This window comes from Amblyomma maculatum, chromosome 1 (assembly GCF_055883805.1).
Source record: "Amblyomma maculatum isolate TAMU_Amacu chromosome 1, ASM5588380v1, whole genome shotgun sequence".
Taxonomy (NCBI): Eukaryota; Metazoa; Arthropoda; class Arachnida; order Ixodida; family Ixodidae; genus Amblyomma; species Amblyomma maculatum.
In genome coordinates this window covers 373,515,922-373,537,216 of record NC_139344.1, presented here as the reverse complement: position 1 = coordinate 373,537,216, position 21,295 = coordinate 373,515,922, and the positions used below count along the sequence as shown (strand labels likewise).

The window sequence follows — 21,295 nt, the reverse complement described above, 5'->3', positions numbered from 1 at the left end:
AGAAGTAGTGAAACGCTCGTGCCTCGTTTTCGCAATTTAAAACGTTGCTTCTCATCAGGAAAATTTGGCGCTAATGGAAGTTACGATGTTCAGATCTCTCTTCATTATAACGTGAAGGTAGCGCTGCGTCATCCACGACTCGTGGATGCGCAAGATGCGCAAGATGCGCAATAACCGTCCGAAACGTGATTGGTTAAACATTTTCGACCGCATATAGGAAAAGGTCAAAGGGTTGTTTGACATCAACGGATATCTGCTCTATTGAAACAAGGCTGCCGCAGCAGGGATCGAGCCCGTCCCTACCTGCTCCACTTAGCCGCTATAGCCACAACCTCCACAGCAAACTACTCCAAGTGGTGGCCATAGAAACCAGCAGACACTAGCACCCCTCCCCTTTTTAGGCTCGTAGTCTCAAAAATCCCCAGCGTGCATCTGACAGGTGGCAAATGGCACGTGACGAGGCCGGACATATATTTGTCGGCGGGTAGTGCGACGTCATATTATTAGATGGCAAGACCGAACTCAATTCCTTCCTGTGAAAGGGCGAGCGAAGCTAGTTGGTCGTGCATAATAGCACAGAGGTTCACGAGCAAAATACAGAAAGAGGCTCTTGTCATCTGCGCTATTTCATTACCGCACCCCTATTTTTATGAGGAACGTTGAAATGAGAATCGAACACCGACTAACAGTGTGTGTCGTGGCTTTGATTGGCTAAAACTATTTGTTACTTCAGAATCGCATGGCCTCGCCGGGCAGTTCACGATAGAAGCAGTATTGCACACGTGATTGAGCAGAGTTGTCACCTTGCGGCGTGCTAACGAACTCTATATTGATAACAAAGCAGTATAGCTTGTCAGGTTGTCAGGGGCAGGCGAGGATGCAGTAGTCCAAGGCAGAAATTATTGAGGATATGCATAAAAACTCGCCTCTGTTACACGCTGCTGTTTTAGGTCTCGGTCAGCCTGTGAAATTCACCCGCTGCGTCAAATCTTAATATAGGATATTTAACTGAAATCGATTACTGCATAGTGATGCCTGAATGCCCTGGCCGCATTAAAGAAGGCTGCCATGACCTTTGGTTACTTGGTAATTGTGCCTAGGTGAACTTCGACGCACATGAGCTTGGCACCCCGCCGGGGTGGCGCAGTGGATACGGCGCTCCACTATTGTTCCCAGTGATGCGGGATTGAATTCCGGCTTCAGCGGCTGCTTTTCCATGGAGGCGAAAAGCAAGGCGCCCGTGTGCTGTACGATGTCAGTGCTCGTCAAAGAACGCCAGGTGGTCCAAATTTGCGGAGTCCTCCACAACAGCGTCTTTCACAGCCTGAGTCGCTTTGGGACATTAAACTCCACAAACCAAATATGAGCTTGGCCTGTGAGATGCCAAATGCTTCCTGCTGGTTTTATTTTTCTATGTGTTGGCAGTTTTGCTCGAGCATTTGGCGTGTGGGCAGAAAACACTTTCCTGCTGTTGGAGTATCTAGAGCGCGTGTCCAACGCCTTATTAAATAACCACATCTGCTCAACAGCTTTCGAGCACTCTAAGTGGAGCAATTTAAGCATCCTTAAATAATAAAAGGACCTGGAGAGCGGCGCGGGCGTTTGTTTTTTCACGTTGCATAAATTCAGTTAATTCGAGACCTCACAATCCTGTGGTCACTGCATCGCACTTTCCCGATTTTCTCTACATCTTGCATAATGGCGGGGGCTGAACACAGTATGAAGTCAATTATTTTTAGTCTCCCCCTTAGGACTTTTCCATGTCCATTTCCGGTTCTTTCATTTGCTGAAGAAGGTATTCATGATTCTTAAGTTATTATGCAAACTCAACTAGTAACTCCCCCCTGCCATTCCCAGAACCAATGCCATAGTCACCTACTGCCTGGTCTCCTGCATGCTTTTTCCCTACCTTGGCATTGAAGTCGCCCATTAGTACAGTATACTGCGTCTTTACTTTTCGCATTGCCAATTATACTGCCTAAATCAGAAAAAGGAACGCAACATATTAGTAAGAAGGAAACCCATCAACGAATTAGCGGGGAGGGGGAGGGCAGAAGAGTTCAAGATATTGTTACAAAATAGATATTCAGCTCTAACCGAGTATGACGACATTACCCTAGAAGCAATGAACAATAATTTCAGAGATAGCATTACTGAGTGCATTGTAGACGTAGGCGGAAGGATAGTTAGAAAGGATACCGGTAAGCTGTCTAAGGAGACGAAAGATTTGGTTAAGAAACGTCAGAGTATGAAAGCTTCCAATCTAAGAGACCAGATAAAATTGGCCGAGATATCAAAGCTAATCAATAAGCGCAAGTGGCCGATATAAGGAAGTATAACATGGAGAAAATTGAGCATGCTGTTGAGAACGGGGGAAGTCTTAAAGCGGTAAAGAAGAGATTGGGCATAGGCAAAAACCAGATGTATGCGATAAGGGACAAGGCGGGCAACGTAATCACGAATATGGACAAGATAGTCAAAGTAGCCGAGGAGTTCTATACAGATCTTTACAGTAGCCAAAGTAGTCAGGACCGTACTGAGATTGGCTTTGGGGAAAAACAGTCAGACGTTCCACCAGTGACGAAGGGCGAGGTCAAGAAAGCATTAGAAACTATGAAAAGATAAAAATCAGCTGGAGAGGATCAGATAGCTGCAGATTTGTTAAAGGAGTGGGGGGGGGGGGGGGGGGTATCGTGCTAGAAAAACTGGCCACCCTGTATACGGAGTACCTGGTGTCATCGACGGTACCGGAACCATGGAAGAATGCAAACATTATCCTCATTCAAAAGAAAGGGGACTCTAAGGACGTTAAAATTTACAGACCAATCAGCTTACTGTCTGTTATGTATAAGGTATTTACTAATAGAATCGATAATAGAATCAGGACAACCTTAGACTGCAATCAAGCAAAGGATAAAGCAGGTTTTCGGAAACGGTACTCTACTATCGATCATATCCATACCATTAACCGATGTTATAAAAATGCTCGGAATATAACCGGCCCTTATATATAGCATTCATTGAGTACTAAAAGGCATTTGACTCAGTTGAAACCTTTGGTGGTGATGCAAGCAACTGCGAAATCGGGGGGTAGAAGAGCCGTACGTGAAAGTGCTGGAATATATATATAATATATAGTGGCTGCACAGCAACCATGGTTGTGCATAAAGGAAGTAAAAAAACATTCCAATAAAGAAAGGTGTTAGGCAAGGAGACACAGTCTCCCCAGTACTCTTCACAGCTTGCTTAGAGGAAGCATTCAGAGACTTGGAATGGGAGCAGTTAGGGATTAGGGTAGGTGAAGAATACATCAGTAATCAGCACTTTGCTGATGACATTGCCTTGTTAAGCAACTCTGGGATGAACTGCAAGTTATGATTGATGACACAGAGAGGAAAAGTAGAAAGGTAGGCTTGAAAAGCAATATGCAGAAGAAGACTAAGATAATGTTCAACAGCTTTGGGAAGGAACAGCAGTTTATATTAGGTAACGAAGTTCTGGAAGTAGTAGGCGAATATTTCTATTTATGACAGGTATAGTAACCACAGATCCGGACCACGAAAAGGAAATAACAAGAAGAATAAGATTGGGATGGAGCGCATTTGGCAAGCACTCGCAGATTGACTAGCAGCTTACCGGTATCGCTCAAGAGGAAAGTATACAACAGTCGCATCTTACCTGTACTCACCTATGGGGCTGAAACGTGGATGCTTACCAAGAGGGTTCTAAAGTTGAGGACACCCCAGAGGGCTATGGAACGAAAAATGGTAGGGGTAACATTAAGAGATAGGAAGCGTGCAGAGGGGGTCAGAGAAATAACTCAAATTGCCGACATCCTAGTGGAAATTAAGAAGAAATGGACATGGGCAGGACATGTAGTGCGAAGAGAGGATAACCTATGGGCGCTCAGGGTAACAAACTGGATTCCAAGCGAAATTAAGCGTAACAGGGGGCGGCAGAAAGTTAGGTGGGCGGTGAGGTTAAGATGTTCGCAGGGGTCAAGTGGATGCAGCTAGCACAGAACCCGGTTCATTGAAGAAGAATGGGAGAGGCCTTCGCCCTGCAGTGGGTATAGTCAGGCTGATGATGACGATAGATTCAGTTTCAAGAGTGCATTAAATGCCCCCACTTCATGGCAGGAACTATACGCGCTTCTTCAGAACGCCGCACTTCACTCAGGCAAATCTTTGGCGCGTTGTTTTTGTTTCAGTGTCGGCGTGGCCATGTCATAGCCATGCTATGATAACACTCATGCAACACCGTGCCACTATATATGTAAGAAATACTAGAGGAAAGCAACATCATCGTATTTCGGTGGGACGCTAGATTACGACGTCAAAACCGAGTTTAACGGCCCATAGAAGGCGGCGCCAGCCAAACAATACCCCAGAGAATAGTCGCGGTACAATACTCTGAAACTTTAGACGATCGCGATATGCCCCGAAGCTAGACTGTTTTTGCTTGGTGATTATTCTATGATTCTGCGTCAACTGTATGGGTTAGCGTGCATGTGTGTACGTGACCAAATTTTTCGCTACGCACATCGAACTCACTTCTAACCTTTGTGCCGCGATAAACAAAAAAGCGGGAGAAGGTCAGCTCGACGTCCAACTAGATATCGTAGCTGTATGTCAAAGAACTTGATCGATAAATTGAGTTTAGAGTTCATTGGAATGATGGAAAGCGTTTCTTCTCGCATTGATATTTATTAAAAGGAGATTGTAATTTCTGGTGGCGCAAACACTGTAGATTTAGGAATTCTGGTTCAGCTGATATCGTGATAACGTGGTGACGTAGCTTGAGGTTGTTTTAATCTGATTGAGAGATTAGCCTTGGATAATCGGCAGGCGATTTCTTCATTGTAGAGACGCTCAGGTCCTTATTAAGGTCTCTAACTGAGGCACATATCTAAGCCCCAAGCCAAAATTGTGGAGTTTTACTTAATTGCATTGAACGTTATGTTGGAGCACTATAGAACAACCTCCGAATTGTAACTGGAAGTTATATAAAACTGCATTCTGCTTCACACCATGGCTGCCGTCTATCTTTAGAGAAGGATTGCCTAATAAAAGAGTACAAAGAAAAATCGCACGCGAAATATTCGAGCCTATGTGTATAGATAAAATTGATAGATAAAATACCTAGTGCACGGGCAGATGTATATTATTTTTTATTACTTTTGAGCAGCCTCACCATAATATATGTACGTCAGTTGAGGTGGAGGACACCATACAAACAGTCACCCACAAGGTTTTTTGATGACTTGGATCTTTCCTGCAGCTGGGGACTGTTTTGTTTGTCTAAGTGGGAGAATCTGCTTCCTACAGTGGTGACTCCGTACGCATGTGAACAAACGAAATACAGAAATGTTCTCTACGATATCGGCGCACGTTAGGCAGCAACTTGTAAGCAAAATTCTGCTCCTTGCACTGTAACGTTTCGATTCCTCATGTAAGAATTCGTCACGCGAAATAGCATCTGCAGGAGGATATGCGAGGACCGTGAGTAAAAGCTCGAGGCCATGTCTAGAACTAAGGCTGATTTGAAACATTCGAGCAAATCCATATTTTATTTAAAAAGTGATTTTTGACTTACTTTTGTCATGCAGCTATAGAATTCCTCTGCATGGTCAACTGTGAAATTTTCGAGACACCAAAACCGGCACAGTTAGTTGACTCTCCATGATGGGAGGTTAAAATGATGCACGTAGGCAACGGAGCCGCTAATAATTAATGTGATTTCTCAAATAGTTAATGCTCATTAAGTCACATGTTCTCTGCCTTCTTTACAGACCATTGCTTCAGTGTGTGGTCTCCAGCCCTCCAGGCCTGAATCCAAGCATGCTTGAACACGGTGCCCATCGGCATTACAGTCAAGCAGGAGCAGGACTGACCGCGCCAGTGAACTAAGTGAGTCGATGTTACAAACATGCAGTCTTCTGTAAAAAACATTTATATTGTACTTTACGCAAGGTTCACATGTACATTTTGTTAAGGTTTGCAAGGTCGAGCAGCAGGAATACACGCCAGTCTACTAATGTGGCGTTTAATTGATGCGCTGATTGCTTCTAGCTGCGCTTTCCTTGCCTACACAACCTTGAGCATACGTGCTAGCACTTGCTACTCGTGTATCGCATAGCTCCCCTCTTTTTTGGTGATATGTTATCTTCCCCTTTTATTTTTTTTTTTTAAATTTAGACTAGCGCTCGGTACAATTCCGCCGCTTCCTATAGAAAAGTTTCTTTGGGGACCTACGTTGTTTCGGGGATGCGATCGCTGCTATCTACGCAGTTGGTGAGTTTGACCTACTGAGGGACTCCAATGCTATGGTGTGCAGACCCCAAGGGTAAAGTTGACTGGGAAAGTCGGTGGGCATTAAAAAGTCGGCACTCAGAGGACGGTAGTCAAGGGAGGACATGCTGAGAATGAGATAACTTATTTATTCTATTCAAACCAAAGAAATAAAAATGGAACCTGTATGCGGAGCCTAAAGGGCTTTTTTTGTGTGTGCCACACGTCGCTCTGGGCGGCCTTCCATTCTCGAGGCGGGTATGTGTTTAATATGTATTTATTCTTGATTTGCCTCGCGAAAGTAATGGAGCTTCACGACCAGCACGCTAGCTTGCGCGGGGGCGATTCTTTAATTGTTAAAACATAAGTAGTGCTCATTCCTGAATATTACGTTTTTCGATCTGTATTGTGTCTTTCTATTTGTTATTGTGTTGGAGCCTCAGGGCGAAATATATGTTATCTCGCCAGTGTAAGACAAGGGCAGACATACGGCGAAGGGATCATACATAACACATCTTGATGGTGCCTTTTGAGAACGCTCTTTAATTGAGACAGCAAAATGGTGGTTTGGACACATGTGATGTCACAGCTTCCATGAAGCTGCCATGAAGCTGCCATGAAGCTGCCATTTTATGGCGCCGTACAAATTTGCGCAGGTCATTGCTGTATCATAGAGCAGCGCTGGACAACTGGGGGCGCAGGCGGTGCTCGTGAAGCTTCAGGCGGACCATCGCTGAGAACGTCTACATGGTGAGAATATGTATCACTCACTGTACCACTTATTAGGATGCCGCAGCCTCAGATAAACTGAGTAGAGACGCGAAACTGTGGAAAGCAATCTTTTCTCTTTTTGGATCGGGCAAATCATACTACTCTCGATACTCCACAATTTTTGTCATGCTCTCTCCGTTCACGAATCATTGCAGGCCAGCCCATTATGGTATATTAGTAGACAAGTCATGTTCCTTAGCTTGTGTCAGAATTAAATCTGTGATGGCCGCCGAATTGTGTCTGGTGAAGGATGAGTGCTATTGACATCACTCAGCACCACGATATGAGGAGATATGAAAACGAACCCTGGCGTACAATGTGTGTAGAATCTGTGCCGAGTGTTTTCATGCCTAAGAAGTGTTCAGAGACAAAAGTCTGATTGCTGCAAGATTCCACGCATATACCGAATGAGCGGGCTTCAGAATGGGCTCATTCTGGTATGTGGCAAAAAAAGGTTTTAAATGTAACCATCCGGCAGGGTATGTAGGGTTGATTCTGAAAGCAACGCTTTGTAACGTCCGATGACAAGGCAAGGATTATTTAAACTGAAGAGCTCTTTTAATCTTACAGAATTGAAATTCGTAACTGCTGTTAACACCAGGTTTCCGCGGTGGTTAGGGCGCTCGGCTGCTGTGCCAGAGGATGTGGTACCAAATCCCGTCTACGGCGGCCCCTTTTCGATGGAGCCAACAAGCAAGGTTTCCTTGTGCTGTGCGATGTGAGTGCACGTTAAGTTACCCCAGGTAGTTGAAATTTAAGGGCCCTCTTACGAAAAAATCAAAATATGTTGCCCGTTCACTAATTATTCGTTGCGATTCTGTAAGTGACTGTATTACTATGCTCATATCTTGGTGCTGCCAGTACCGTACAGTACAGCAGAATTCCCGAAATTACTGAAAGGGCAGCTGCATGTTATATGCATGTTAGAAATCGGCAACCGACATGTACCCTTTAAATACATGAGGGACTATGGTAGTGATTATAAGTTGGTGCATTGCGCTTTATTCCGAAATGTCGATAGTTTATACATAACGGAGGTTTTGCAGCTAAAGAGGAGTAAGCTGTTAAAAAGGATAGTCAGTCCGAGCTTAATGAAACGAGCTGATAGAAGCTGAGAGTAACATGGCCTAGTCTGTGCTATCTTTTCGCTCGCTAAAATTGAACAAATAGTAACGTCTATTCTGCGAACGTTTTTGAGGTTGGCTTGAGCAATAAAGTATCGATACAAAAGTTGTAGATCATCTCGATCAACAGTCAAATGGGATGCTTTCATAAAGGCGCGATTTACACAGATTTATTTATTGGCTTTGAAAGCATCATGCATCGTATGCCTGGTTACACTTCTAGCTGTTCCAGCGCAGGCGTAAAGCCTCAACAGGGAGAACACTTCAGAAAAAAAAAAAAAGGGGGGGGGGATTTTCTTCTCGAAGTCGTGCTTTGTGATCGTGAAGAGGCAGCGCCGTCTGGCTGAAACTTTTTGGGTGGTTTGGTTGACGGGGCTTCACGTCCCAAAGCTACTCGGGCCAAGAGAGACGCCATAGTGGAGGGCTTAAGAAATTTAGACTACCTTGGGGTCTTTAACGTGCACCGACATCGGACAGTATACTGGCTCCTTGCTTGCTTCGCCTCCATAGAAAAGCGGCCGCCACTGCGTGGATTCCATCCGCATCTTTGGATACAGCAGTGAAGTGCCCTAACCACTGCACCTCCACTTTGATATTTCGAGGTATGCGCATACTTGACAGCCCATACAAATAAATATTTGAAGTGAATGGTAGCTTTGTGCAAACATTGAAGTCAGTTATTTTTTTAACACGGTTTACAACTCCTTCCTGAAGTCAATAGACAAACGTTAAATATTGGGTCTGATTATTGAACATATTTTAAAGAAGGAAGACCAAGTAAATAGGCCAGGGGATTATAGGCAGTCGTCAGTTTCTTGCACGCGGCTACGACACCTTCGGTTTAATTTGTTACATTCACCGCAACTCTCGGTATATGGCGTTCTGTTTCTTTTTGCATTATATGATCAGCTGCGCTACACTGACTTGCTCTGCTAATGGTGCAGATCGACAAAGACCGAAATACCTTTCTCGCTTTCGAATATTGCGTGACTCTCAGGCATGGAAGTCACGCACTATGCAGCAATTCAAACGAGTTCTTGGGCCCCCGATTTATTCGCAGATTGGCAAGCTTATATAACAGGACATTCTCGAAGAACCAGGAGTGCCTTACGAAGGCTACATTGTAATTGCAGCCCTCGTGATGCTCACTCCTCTCTTGTGCTGCCATCAGCACGGTGCTACTACATCCTCGCGAATGCTCCCACACATTACGGTGCTACTGGCAACATACAGTGTGGCAGCATTCGCGAACTTGCTGCAATGATATGTACCTTCAAATCACTTACAAAAATTAGCTCTGTACCTGGAGTTACGCGAAAGCGTAGCTCCACGTACACTGTGGCGCTGTGTCTCGGCGTTGCACAGTGCCACGCCGGGGGCTTGAAAACCTACCGCAGTGTAGCGTCGCACAGTAGTAGCAGCAACGGGCAGCAAATGTATTGTAATTTCTGGTCGGCTATATCGCTAAAAAAAAAAAAAAAAACTGCAGCGACGGGCATCCTTCCTTTGGATATACCCACTGCAGCGACGGGCATCCGCCCTTTGGATACCCGGGGGACAGCGAGAGGAGATGATGTGCGCAAAGGCACACCACCTCGCCTTGTCCTCCACACACGGCGGCCGACCGTACAGCCGGGCCTCAAATTGCCCGGAGCGTCTCTGGTCTGAATCCCGGTCCCCGCATCGCAGCGATCACTGGCATAAGCGCTGCAGGCGCTGGGATTCGAACCAGGGTCTTCGCGAGTGCGAGCTCGACACTTTACCCACTCGGCTACCGTGTGGCACGGCTTTGTTGCGCCGCCTGCAAGTGATGGCGCGAGAGCAACAAGGTTGCACATCAAATGAGCATGCGTCGTGCGTCTATCGTTCCCCGGTGCTTCTCCGATTACGGTTGCTGATAATGCGAACGGGATCGAGCGTGGCAGTTGTAGCGTTGTTGATGCCGACCGTGCGGCCAGCGTTCATAGCACTGTTATCAGAATCGGATCTTGGCAGTGGAAATGCTCCGTGAGAAGGACGGCATGTGACATTACAAATGAAGAGGTTGTGCGGCGATCAGCTTCTCGTTTGCGTTCGCACTTTCGTGGGGTAAATCAGAAAAAATAGACAGCCACAAATAACGGACAGTAACTGATACTGCTAAAAACGCGCACGCTGATGAAAGTTAGAATTCGTGTTCTGTGGAGATATTTCATAGTGGAATCATAGGCTGTCGTATGAGGAAAACGTTACCTCAGCTGCGGCGGAAAACGCACTCTGGTGCTTCTGCTGTCAAAGAAGTAACATAGAAGTTTCTTTCCTGACAAGAAACTTTTCATTTCAAAGCAGCTCTCTTATGCCGCAAAAGAAAAAAAAAAAAGCGAAACTCTACGCTCTCTGAACCGAAGCTCTTTAATACAGCAGTGGAAGGTATCATATAGCAAGAACGCACGCATTAATTCCTCATCGGTATAGCATACTAACTGTCGCGCACAATCCTTTGGTTGAAGCTCGGGAAATGCTAATGAATAGCATACTGATTGAGGCATGGGTCTCGTTAGATGTTTAAAAAGTTCGAAATGCATGGCCGCCATACCACGCTTTATTCCTAACCTCTCAAAAGCAGAATTTGTGTCAATCGCTTTCTGAGGAATCCATATTACTTCTTAAGTGGCCTTGATCGAATTGTATGGCCTAACGCCATATTTGTATAAAGTTGTACGCATGCCTTCTTCGCAAAAAGTGTTTTCTTTTTATTTGCGTTGTAAGCATGTCTAGGTGGTATGAAGATTAGCGACAAGACGTGAGCTCCCACCAGTCCGTAAACAAACAAGGGGATTGCCTAATTTCCATGAACAGTACCGATTTATTATTTCTGCAGTCGCGACATGTCTTCGCATCGTGAATCTCAAATTTACGACTGCGAGATTGTTATTCGGCCGTTGCGGTATGGAATACCATGAGACAAGAAAAGAAGGAACACTATGCATGGTTGCATACATTTGTTCACTGATGGTGCATAGTGTAATATTTCAACGAAAATGCATTCAGAATATAGATCTGGCGTGTAAGCTACTCTTTAAGCTCAAAATTCGCAGTTTTCGAGGAAAATAACGGCAGTGCATGTATCTACTCCTCTGTATTTGCATGATAACGTATTGTGCCCGTTGTGCCTAAAATTAGGCCGTCGCCGTACCGCAGCTTTGAGAAACGTGTATCACAAACGTCACAAAATACGCGCACGTGCAAGATCAGAATTCGGACAGAACCATTTTCTAGGTGTCCGCGGCGTTCAATACGGTGTCGAACTTCTTCGCTTCCCATCTGAATGCACCCGCAACTCATGCTGGTGGCTAGGTTTGGATGGACAGTGAACGGAAGGCATAAATTCATTGTACCTCGAACTATATGTTAGCCATTGGAAGCGTAGGTGGGCACCGAGATGCGAGACAGATAGGGCGCGTTTCCTCTCCAAAAGCCAAAACGAACTGTGGAGGTTTTACACTGTACCACTCTTCTTCGAATGAAAAGGGAAACGGTGTTGAAGCCGCTATCGCTTCTACTCTGAAGGCGAAACTTCTGCATCCTTTTTTGTCGGCATATTTATAAAGGCGAAATATAAGAATTAGCGCTTTTAACACCGCACTTTCAGTCCGTGACATTAAAACAACGTTTGAAATATATTTCGTTATCAATACTGTACTGTCAGTACGTAATAACCCACACGTACATAATAACGTTGGCGTGGGATGTGCGTGTTATAAAGCCTTCACTGGGTGCCCTTACACGTACCCACTTGACATATGCCGCTATTGGGGCTGGAGCATCAATGGTGACTTATTTGCTCAGTTAAAAGATTTCTTAGTTCTCAGACAGCCTTAATAAACTACACTTCCTTGTCGAGTTCGGGCTCATTTATATCTTTCCCGGATTCGTTAACTTTATTTGGACGTCGTTTGCAGTTCCAGCATGTGGTGATCTGATTTTGACGTCTGAACTTTGTGGACGTCTCAGATGACCAAGTTGTATACGATATCACGTAGGAAGTCTGCCCTTCAAACAGTAATTTATTTTCATGTTTACTTGCAGGCATTGCGCACTATTTGTCACTCACTGCACTGAACGTCCACCACAGCTTCCAGCACCGACAAGAGCAAGGAACGGCTCACGCTGGCTGAAATAAAGTTAGTGACATATAGTGTGCTGTCACTATTCCAAAAGGAAGGAGGACTTCCCTGCATCTCTTTCAGGCAGCCTACCAGAGGAATGCCGAACGCTTCCAGCGCTGCTGCGGCCATCACCAGAAGCTTCACAGCCTTCAGAGGTGAAAATCCTATCGCAGTTCGCGACCTTCGCCTTATACCTTCGCCCGTGGACCCTCGCGCTGCTGCGTCTGGTAGCGCAAATCGCCGTTCTTCACAATTCGCGCTTCTCCGTTGCCCATAACATCACGAAATCGCCAGTTATTTTCGACTGTAAAAAAAAATTGCCGTGCCCGCATCGGCCTGCGACAGAACGTGCTCAAAGCAAGAAAAAAATTACATACTTAAAGGGCAATTTCGCTTTGCAGAAAAAACATTTACAGAACGGGGGTACTACTATCAGCGAAACCGCAGCTGTTAATTGTGTTATCGTTTTCTTCCTAATCTTGTTCTTCGCTTACAACTTTCTTGCTTTCATTTCTGCATCTTCTCTTCTCCTATTCGGATCTCAAGCATCGCTGCACTGGTCTGGCTAATTCTGCTGATCTTGTAGGCATCGTTCGCTCTGGAAAAACTCTCCAAAAAGGCTTCGTTGGTTCCTACACAGATAAAAAGAGAAAGAACGGAATAGAGGAAGCAAGGCACCAAGGCTTTTTTTCCCTCCCTATCTGTTCCACTACCTTCCCATCAATTTCTAACTACAATGATTCTGAGACTCGTCCCTCATTTCTTTTTCTCGCTACGTGTTGTTGCTATGGAGTTTGTTTCCGGGGAGGGGATACAAGGACAGGATATGTCGGCCGAAAAGTCGTGGCGACCCTGTTGCTGTCGAGGGGGTAATTAATATGGCCAGCACGAAGCGAATAGCTCAAACAACACTGGCAGGGCGGGGAGTCCGGCTTAGTGGCACCGGTGCAGCAGCGCTCCAGGGTAGGTACAGAGGGTGCCTGGTACTGGTACTGCGCCTCGGCGAGGCACAGCGAGGACTGTTCATGCTGTCAGCAGGACGTCACGACGGTTCAAACAACCGCGGCAGCAGGACCGTAGTCGTGGCCGAGTGGTTTGGGTGCCCGTCTCGTCTGCGGGAGGTCGTGGTTTCGAAACCCGCCGCCGTACACCCACCGGTAACATTCGGTGCAAGCGTCCCCTGGCCCGGCGCCCGGCTCTTTCAGGGGTGTGCGCTTGGAAGAGGCTCTGCTAACCCTGCTGTGCTCCTTTCAGGGCTTAATGTTTTGAAGAACTAATGGCATGCAAAGGCCGGGCTGACAGAAGAAAACGCCACATTGTTGTCCGATGGCGGAACCGATCACTGCCACGTCTGTGGAACTATTGCAGACTTATCATCCCTTTCCCAAAAGCCACGCTTCCGTTGTAGCACTGCAGCGTGGCCATGTGGTAGAGCATCCGCCTCGTGTTCGGGAGGTACCAGGTTCGATCCCTGGTGCCGCCGGGTATACCCACCGGCTTTTCAATGGGTGCAAGCTTTCCCCGCCCTGGTGCTCGGCTCTTCCGTGTGAAAAGGTTGGGGAAGGAGTGGTAAGTCTCAAATGGTTGCTCCGATGTGGCAGTAATCAGTTCCGCCATCGGACAATACGGAGATTTAGCTTACCGTGATCCGCGATCCGCCACTGTGACTGTCCAACGCGCGTGGGCGGGGCGGGGCGCTCAAGGTGATTGTTACCGACTCGGCACGTGTGTGTACCGACATCCAGTATGTGGCGCCATCTATCGGCGTGAAGGGTGGTCCGGGCATGCGCAGTGGAGCGCGCGGTGGCGGATCACGGTAGCTGATCGCGGATCACGGGAAGCTGAAACTGTCCCATAAGTTCGCTGTATGCGGCAAACTCCATTATGTGGCCGTTTTGAACTGCCAGCCCGGCCTTTGCACGCTATTCTTTCTTCCACACTTGCTCTCGAAGGAGCACAGCAGGGTTAGCAGAGCGAATTCCAAACGCACACCCCTGAACGAACACGGCGCCGGGCTGGGGGACGCTTGTACGGAATTCACCGGTGGGTGTCCGGCGGCGGGTTTCGAACTGTCCACCTCCCGCTGCCGAGACCGCGATCGAGTGCTGCGAAGGCAGCAGCCCGGCGGCGCACAGGGGTTACTCCATCCGCTGGAGGTTGGAGGGTAGCTCCGCACACCCAGGATCGCGGGCGATCGGCCAGGAGCTGCACTGAACCGTGCAGGAGGGGTGCTGCCATTGTGCGGCAGATGGGAAGTGGCAGCTGCCGCGAGTCCGCTTGCAGCAGGGTGGTGTGCGGCGGTAGGGAAGGGGGTGCTCGCGTGCGACGAGGGCACAGGGTCACGTAGCCGCGGGTGGTCCTGCAGACTGCGATTGATGAAGAAGATATTCAGGGGGGCTACTCCCCGGCAGTTCGACACAGACACCGATGCGATCGTTCTGCGAGGAGTGCGGCGCCGGCTGCGGTACGCCGGGGAGGTCTCCGCGCGTACGTCCGTTCAGATAACGAGCGCCCGCTGGTGCGGCTGGCTGCGGGGAGGGCTGCCTAGCGAAATAAACCCGCCGGCGGTGGAGTGCGCGCGGCAGGTGAGGACGTCGGCCTGGCGCTAGAAGCGGTAGCGAGCGCAGGTAACGGTGCTCGGTGGCAGCGAGACCGGCGCGACGATGTTGCGGTAGGGGAGTACAGCCGTATCCGCACACCTCTGCACGGATATTCACACTGCGTACTCTGTGTTCCTCCGGTGTTCCATCCTCCCACATCGCTTCCTCCTCTCCTTTAATTTTCTATCGTGAATTTCCGGTCTCCCCCTTCTTTCTGCATTTCGGTGACATTCGTTGCGAATTGCGGTCTGCAATGCGTTTTTCTTGCTGCTTTCCGGTCTTCCCTCTCTGGGTTTCGCGTCGTCATCGGCGTCAACTGCGTTGGCTAGTATTCCTGTATATGCTCCCGGAACACTAGCGTTGGCCTCCTAGCCAGCTCCGCCCCCGTTTCATCGCATGAGTTGGAGCCGGCGTTTCGGCAACTGCAGCCTCGCAAGAGGAGGGGAAGGGGGTACGATGGAGGATTGATTCATTGATTGAAGGGAAAGGCGCGGTAATTGTCTCACTTCCCTTCTGTGGACACCTAAACTGCACCGTAAGGGAAGGTGGGAGTGAAAGTGGAAACACAGAAAGAGCAACCGTAGTGGAGGGCTGCGGAGTAACTTCGACCACCTGCGGATACTTAACGGGCGCAGACACCGCACAACACACCTACGGCTCTTCGTTTCTCCTCCACCGAAACGCAGCCGCCGAGTTCGGGTTCGAACCGGGTACTCCTGCACAGTAGTCGGGCGTCTTACCACTACACCACCCCGGCGGGGTTCACTGTGTAGATAATTCGTTCACAGGAAAGGAAATGTGCAGTATTTGTCACCTGTTTCTGTGGACACCTGAACCGCGCCGTAAAGGGAGGGAGGAAGGTGGGAGTGAAAGTGCATACAGAGAAGGAGGAGCCGTAGTGGGTTACGGAGTAATTTCGACCACCTGGGGATGTGTGATATGCAGTGACATCGCACAGCACACGGACGCCTCTTCGTTTCGCCTCCATCGAAGCGCAGCCGCCGCGGTCGGATTCGAACCTGGGTACTCCGGCACGGTAGTCGGGCGTCTTACCACTGCACCACTGTGCTGTGTAGAACACACTCGCCGCCATGCAGAAATAGGAGGAGTCCCCCTCTTCCTGCGTGGCGGAAGAGGGGGACCCATGTGTAATTATACAGATGTGTCTTGCTCGAAATGTTTGCCTCAATCTATGGAAAAGGATTGAACAGCTGATAAGCTGCGCTCAAATTTCGCGTTAGGAGGTAACGTAACTGGGGGTAATTTTTTGTTCTCGGTTACTACAGTAACTGATTCAATCTACTTTGAACTATTCGAACAGCAAAGCGATTGCTGAAGTGAATACACCGCATTCACAATAACTGCCCGATATAACGGGCGTGGTCGCGGACGGCGTCCCGAGCGACTGGGCGTGGCATTAGTGTTGCGCGTCTAGCGGCGCTTCGAGCATCGCAGTTCACGCGCGTTTGACGGCAGAATTACGAGGTTCGTAATGTGTAGTCCGCATCGATAAGTTCACTACCTGTTCGATGTCGATACGCGGTTAGCACATACCTTTCGTCCCTCATGCTCAGGAATGCGGCTGCGTTTCAGATCCATGGATCATACGGCCTCGTAGTGTGAGGCCGAGGATGGAGGACGGATGTGTAAGCCGAATGGAGTCCCGAGGGATAGTACTGGATAATACGACATTACATGTACTGTAGCCTTCACATTTTATTAAAACTGCGATAACATAGCATGCGATGACCTGCAAAAGCCATGCGATACTCTTTCGAAAAGGAGGCCTTCCGGGGTGCCATGAATTCAGCAGCTGAGGTCTGCAGGAAATAGAAGTTCTTCTGGTCCTGAACCTGCAGTTTCAATTCTCTTCAGTCACCAGTGTTGCGTGGGCCCTGCCTATCCAGCAGAACGCATACAAAGAACATACGTTTACGCCCGTTAATGGGTTATCCTGTAGCATGAAATGGTAGGAACGTAGAAGCGAAGTTACTGAATTATGAGGGACACTTCAGCTCCGCCATTGTAGGCATGACGCGAAAGCGTAGGCAACCAGCGCACATATAACATCCGCTTTACTGAAGCCGTATGGAAATGCCTGCTTCGTCTGCACGGATGACGTGTCTGACTCCGAACACAGGTGCCCGGGCAGGGAGAGTGTGATAACAGCCTCCCACATTTATTTGCTAATTAATTTTTGCATTTATTTATTTCACTTGCGATGGAAAGTGCGAAAACATTTCACACGTACAATTGCACAAAACGATGGACTACACGTTGAATGGTTCGCACTTAATTTCCATGAACACGTCACATTAGTAGCTGCCTTATAAAGCAAAAGAATACTGCGCATTGCATTTCTAATTACGGGAAGGTTACACATGACGTTCAATTCATATGAAAACACTATTGTAACACGAAACATTGTGTGCTGACTAAACATTTTGCAAAACGAATGTCACAGAATTCTCCATTTTTTAATAGAGGAAAGCAATACCTCAATAATACGGCGTTTAGTTAAACGCACTTTCTGTGCATGCAAGGCTGAGTGTTCCTTCAAATTTGCTTACGATGGCAGGTGTTTCATAGACCGGTGTTTGTTTTCCCTCATCCTTCCTTACCGTATTCCACGTCCGCAGTTTTGGGTTCGTTAAAACGTATTCAGCATTTCCGGAATGTTTACTTTTAAAAAATTACTTTTGGTATACCATTTACATTACATTCAATGTTATAATTGGTTCGCCCTTGGCGAAGGTGTTCTTATACTATGCACGCTTCCATAAAACGAATAAAAGCATCGCAATGCTTTCTTTGGAAGGTACGGTGTTTAGCAGAACTGTACTATGCAGCGGCCTCCCACACGGTCAAATCACGGGCTAATTGGCAGTAGAAAGGGGGAATTCGATATTCTGCTTCAGCCAGAGACGTATAAAATCGCACATGTTCTGAAAGGCTGGAGTTGTGAACTCCTGCGAACCGCGACGTCAGGTACCTCTACTTCCAATCAGTGCTCGGGCAGCCAGGTAAGTACGACATACCAGCGCCATGCTAGCAATTTTCGATCCCAGCGCCGACGCCCGATATTTTGCTGAACGGAGCATTTTATCTTGTTAAAGGTAGTGCGGCAGTAGCTCCGCGATACTGTATACTTAGTTTGTCAGGAGTGTTTAAGTTTCGGAAGCCGCTTTCATAGTTTCTCTCGCCGCATTACCTGAAACTACGGCGTAGATTCCTTTCCGGTAGCCAGAGCTCCGTATACGAATGACCTCGCTTGATACCGCTCGCATTATCAGCAACCGTAATCGGAGAAGCGTCGGGGAATGATAGACGCACGGCGCATGCTCATTTGATGTGCAACCTTGTTGCTCTCGCGCCATCACTTGCAGGCGGCGCAACAAAGCCGTGCCACACGGTAGCCGAGTGGGTAAAGTGTCGAGCTCGCACTCGCGAAGATCCTGGTTCGAATCCCAGCGCCTGCATTGCTTGTGCCAGTGATCGCTGCGATGCGGGGACCGGGATTCAGACCAGAGTCGCTCCGGGCAATTTGAGGCCCGGCTGTACGGTCGGCCGCCGTGTGTGGTGGACAAGGCGAGGTGGTGTGCCTTTGCGCACATCATCTCCTCTCGCTGTCCCCCGGGCATCCAAAGGGCGGATGCCCGTCGCTGCAGTGGGTATATCCAAAGGAAGGATGCCCGTCGATGCAGTTTTTTTTTTTTTTTTTTAGCGATATAACCGGCCAGAAATTAGAATGCAGTTGCTGTCCTGTACAGAGCGCAGCACCGCTGGCACCGTACAGAACGGCAATGAACGTACATGCAAGATCTCATTCTCGTTGTACATATCTGTTAGAATGCGCTTTTGAGATTTCCTCCACCATTTTAAAGTGCTAAGACCTTACGAAAGCAGTTTTTCCTCATGTTGTTTGTTTCTCTAGTGCTGTGACAGACGCAGAACTAAACAGAATGTAGAACGAGCTAACCTCAATCTGCTTTAAAAGCCGCGAGTCATTGGAAAATTTTAGCCCTGCGATTAGTTGCACATGTTCGCAAGGCATGTTGTGCGTAGTTGGCGAGGAAGTAAACAAACACACAATAATGTTAAACGCGATCACCGAGAGTCTCCACTAAATGCAAGGTTAGATGTAAACGCGAATACGCCCCAGTGCATCATTAAAACGGTTTCGAAAGTCACTGGCCAATTGCGTTTTATTTATTTTTTTCGATCTATATAAGTCACGTTTTAATTTGCGGCTTCAGGAATGAAGACTCTAAACCGGAATGCTTGGCCGGCTTCAAAAACAGCTCACTTAAATGTTCGCATGAAGACTCCATTCAAATGTTTTTCTTTGCTACCTGCGTTCGCCACAGCCTTCAACCTGACAGCGGTGCCCCTCCACTATCCCAATTCGTAACTTTCAGAACAAAATCCACTTTTCGCGCTAGGGTGGAATGATGAGCAGGCATCCGGTTATGTGATAGATTTATTTATGGACATTGAAAGAAGGCGAAGTAATTCCCACCTTCAGCGGAATCATCCCTGCTAGCTTTTATCGCCGTGATTTACAACTGCTCTACGACACTTTTGTGCACGAGACAGTAAATAAAGTGTTCACTTCTCGCTTCTTATTATTCATCGATCTGGAATGAAAAAAAAAAAATAACGTACATACTAGGCAGTTCGTTTCATTAACCTAGGACGCGCAGTTATTTTTAAAAACTTTGTTACATTTAGCTGCGGCACCATGTGTATGTATTCAATCGGATACATACTAGAATTCGACGCGACATCATTTGATAACGGCCACCATAGCCACTCTGGCTAGCCTAGTTACTGGTATTCCATGTATCGCACGAACATTGCCGTTATTGCGCATGTCCGGTCACAGTGACGAAACACGAAAGGGGAATATACCTTGCTGAGCGCTATAGATATTCGAATTCAGCTTATTTAGTTCACTTATTACTAAAACTTCTTTTCCGTGCACGTTGTAACCTACTGCTAGTCACATTTTTTCTCAGTCGCTGTCATAAAACGTCTTTTCGGGGAAAAGCTTTCTTCTCCCCGGAAAAAGTTCACAATACAAAGATAAACCTGGGAGCTTTCAATCTTACGCTCCATTCCTGTACGATCAAACTGATGCGCCACCATACGTCTAAAATAATGCATTCCAAAGTCCAAGGCTTAACACCCAAAACCACTTTCAATTGTAAATAATGAAAATATTTGCTGAAACCGATATGCTCAGCCTTTTCGTGGGTGAGCTATGCGCATATGCCATTTTAAAGTGTGTTATATATAGTGCGCTTCATTGTCAAATTCGTGTCGCAGTTTAAACGCCTCCTCCGCCACTTGTTTGAGTCAAATCTGAAGCCTTCGGCATGTCTTTGATAGCGTACACAAATGCGCAATACATATTTATACGATCTTCACCAGGTTAACTGTGTCTTCCAAACCTTCTTAGGCACCACAGTGCTCGACGCTGGATCTGGACTCTCCATATGAGTGTTTCTTTGTATGTCTCCTCGAATCATGGCGCTAAGAATTACCGAATTATTAATTCTTCACAAAAAAGCACATCTTTCTGCAGACATCCAAAGTCAGTTTGGAATTCGTCTAATAGTATGAATGGTTTGCTAATGTAGCGAAAGTGGCTGCTTGTGATTGTTCATCTTTGTGACCACAACACAAGTAAATTATTGGAGTGTAATAGTCTACTCTGTGCAAGAAACAGAGTGCCCTTCCCTGCTGCAATAGGCTGTTGAGCTAACGTTGGGGCCTTTTTACGGGGACTGATATAATTGCGTGCTCACCATATGCACGTCCTCAGCGATGGTGTGCTCTATCATTCGGATCTTCCCATGCAGCTGCCTGGAGAACATCTTCCACCGCCAGCCGCTCGTGTTCAGCAGTGACCTGCATAATTTCGTTGCGGAAGCCTGAAACGAACCGAAAGGGGCTCTACAGGATCAGCTTCGCTGTGTACGTGCCCCGTGCTGTATGTATGAGAAATCACGAATCTGAGATTAGATTCCAAGAAATAAGGAACTCACTTGAAAAACACTCACCAAATAAAATGCTGGAGTTCAGCACTGCGTATGCTTGTACCACAGATTCCTGGCCATGAAGTAAGATACGGACTGCTAGTGGGTATTAATGTATTTTGAGAGCCTTGATCTCAAACCACGAAATAGACCTTATGGGCACTACCCCATTGAACCAGTCGCGCCATCTAGCTACCAATCTAGATACGAGCTACATGCTGGTGGTGTGAAAACGTTAGTTCGAAGGTTATAATTCCGACCAAAATCGCGTCCTGTTATAGCAACGCTGTAACAGTTCACCAAGCATAGTGATATCACTGT

The 21,295-nt window shown here is 47.2% G+C and overlaps 1 long non-coding RNA gene across 2 annotated transcripts in view; it reads left to right on the top strand.

Moving 5' to 3' along the window:
* Positions 1-21,009, top strand: part of LOC146208230 (uncharacterized) — a 51,176-nt gene extending 30,167 nt beyond the window's left edge. For both annotated transcript variants that reach the window (XR_014703371.1, XR_014703370.1), the window contains exons 4-7: positions 5,792-5,909; positions 6,947-7,040; positions 12,254-12,488; positions 20,798-21,009. This is a non-coding gene — a long non-coding RNA (uncharacterized LOC146208230). The remainder of the gene's footprint in view (positions 1-5,791; positions 5,910-6,946; positions 7,041-12,253; positions 12,489-20,797) is intronic.
* The last annotated feature ends 286 nt before the right edge of the window (positions 21,010-21,295 follow it).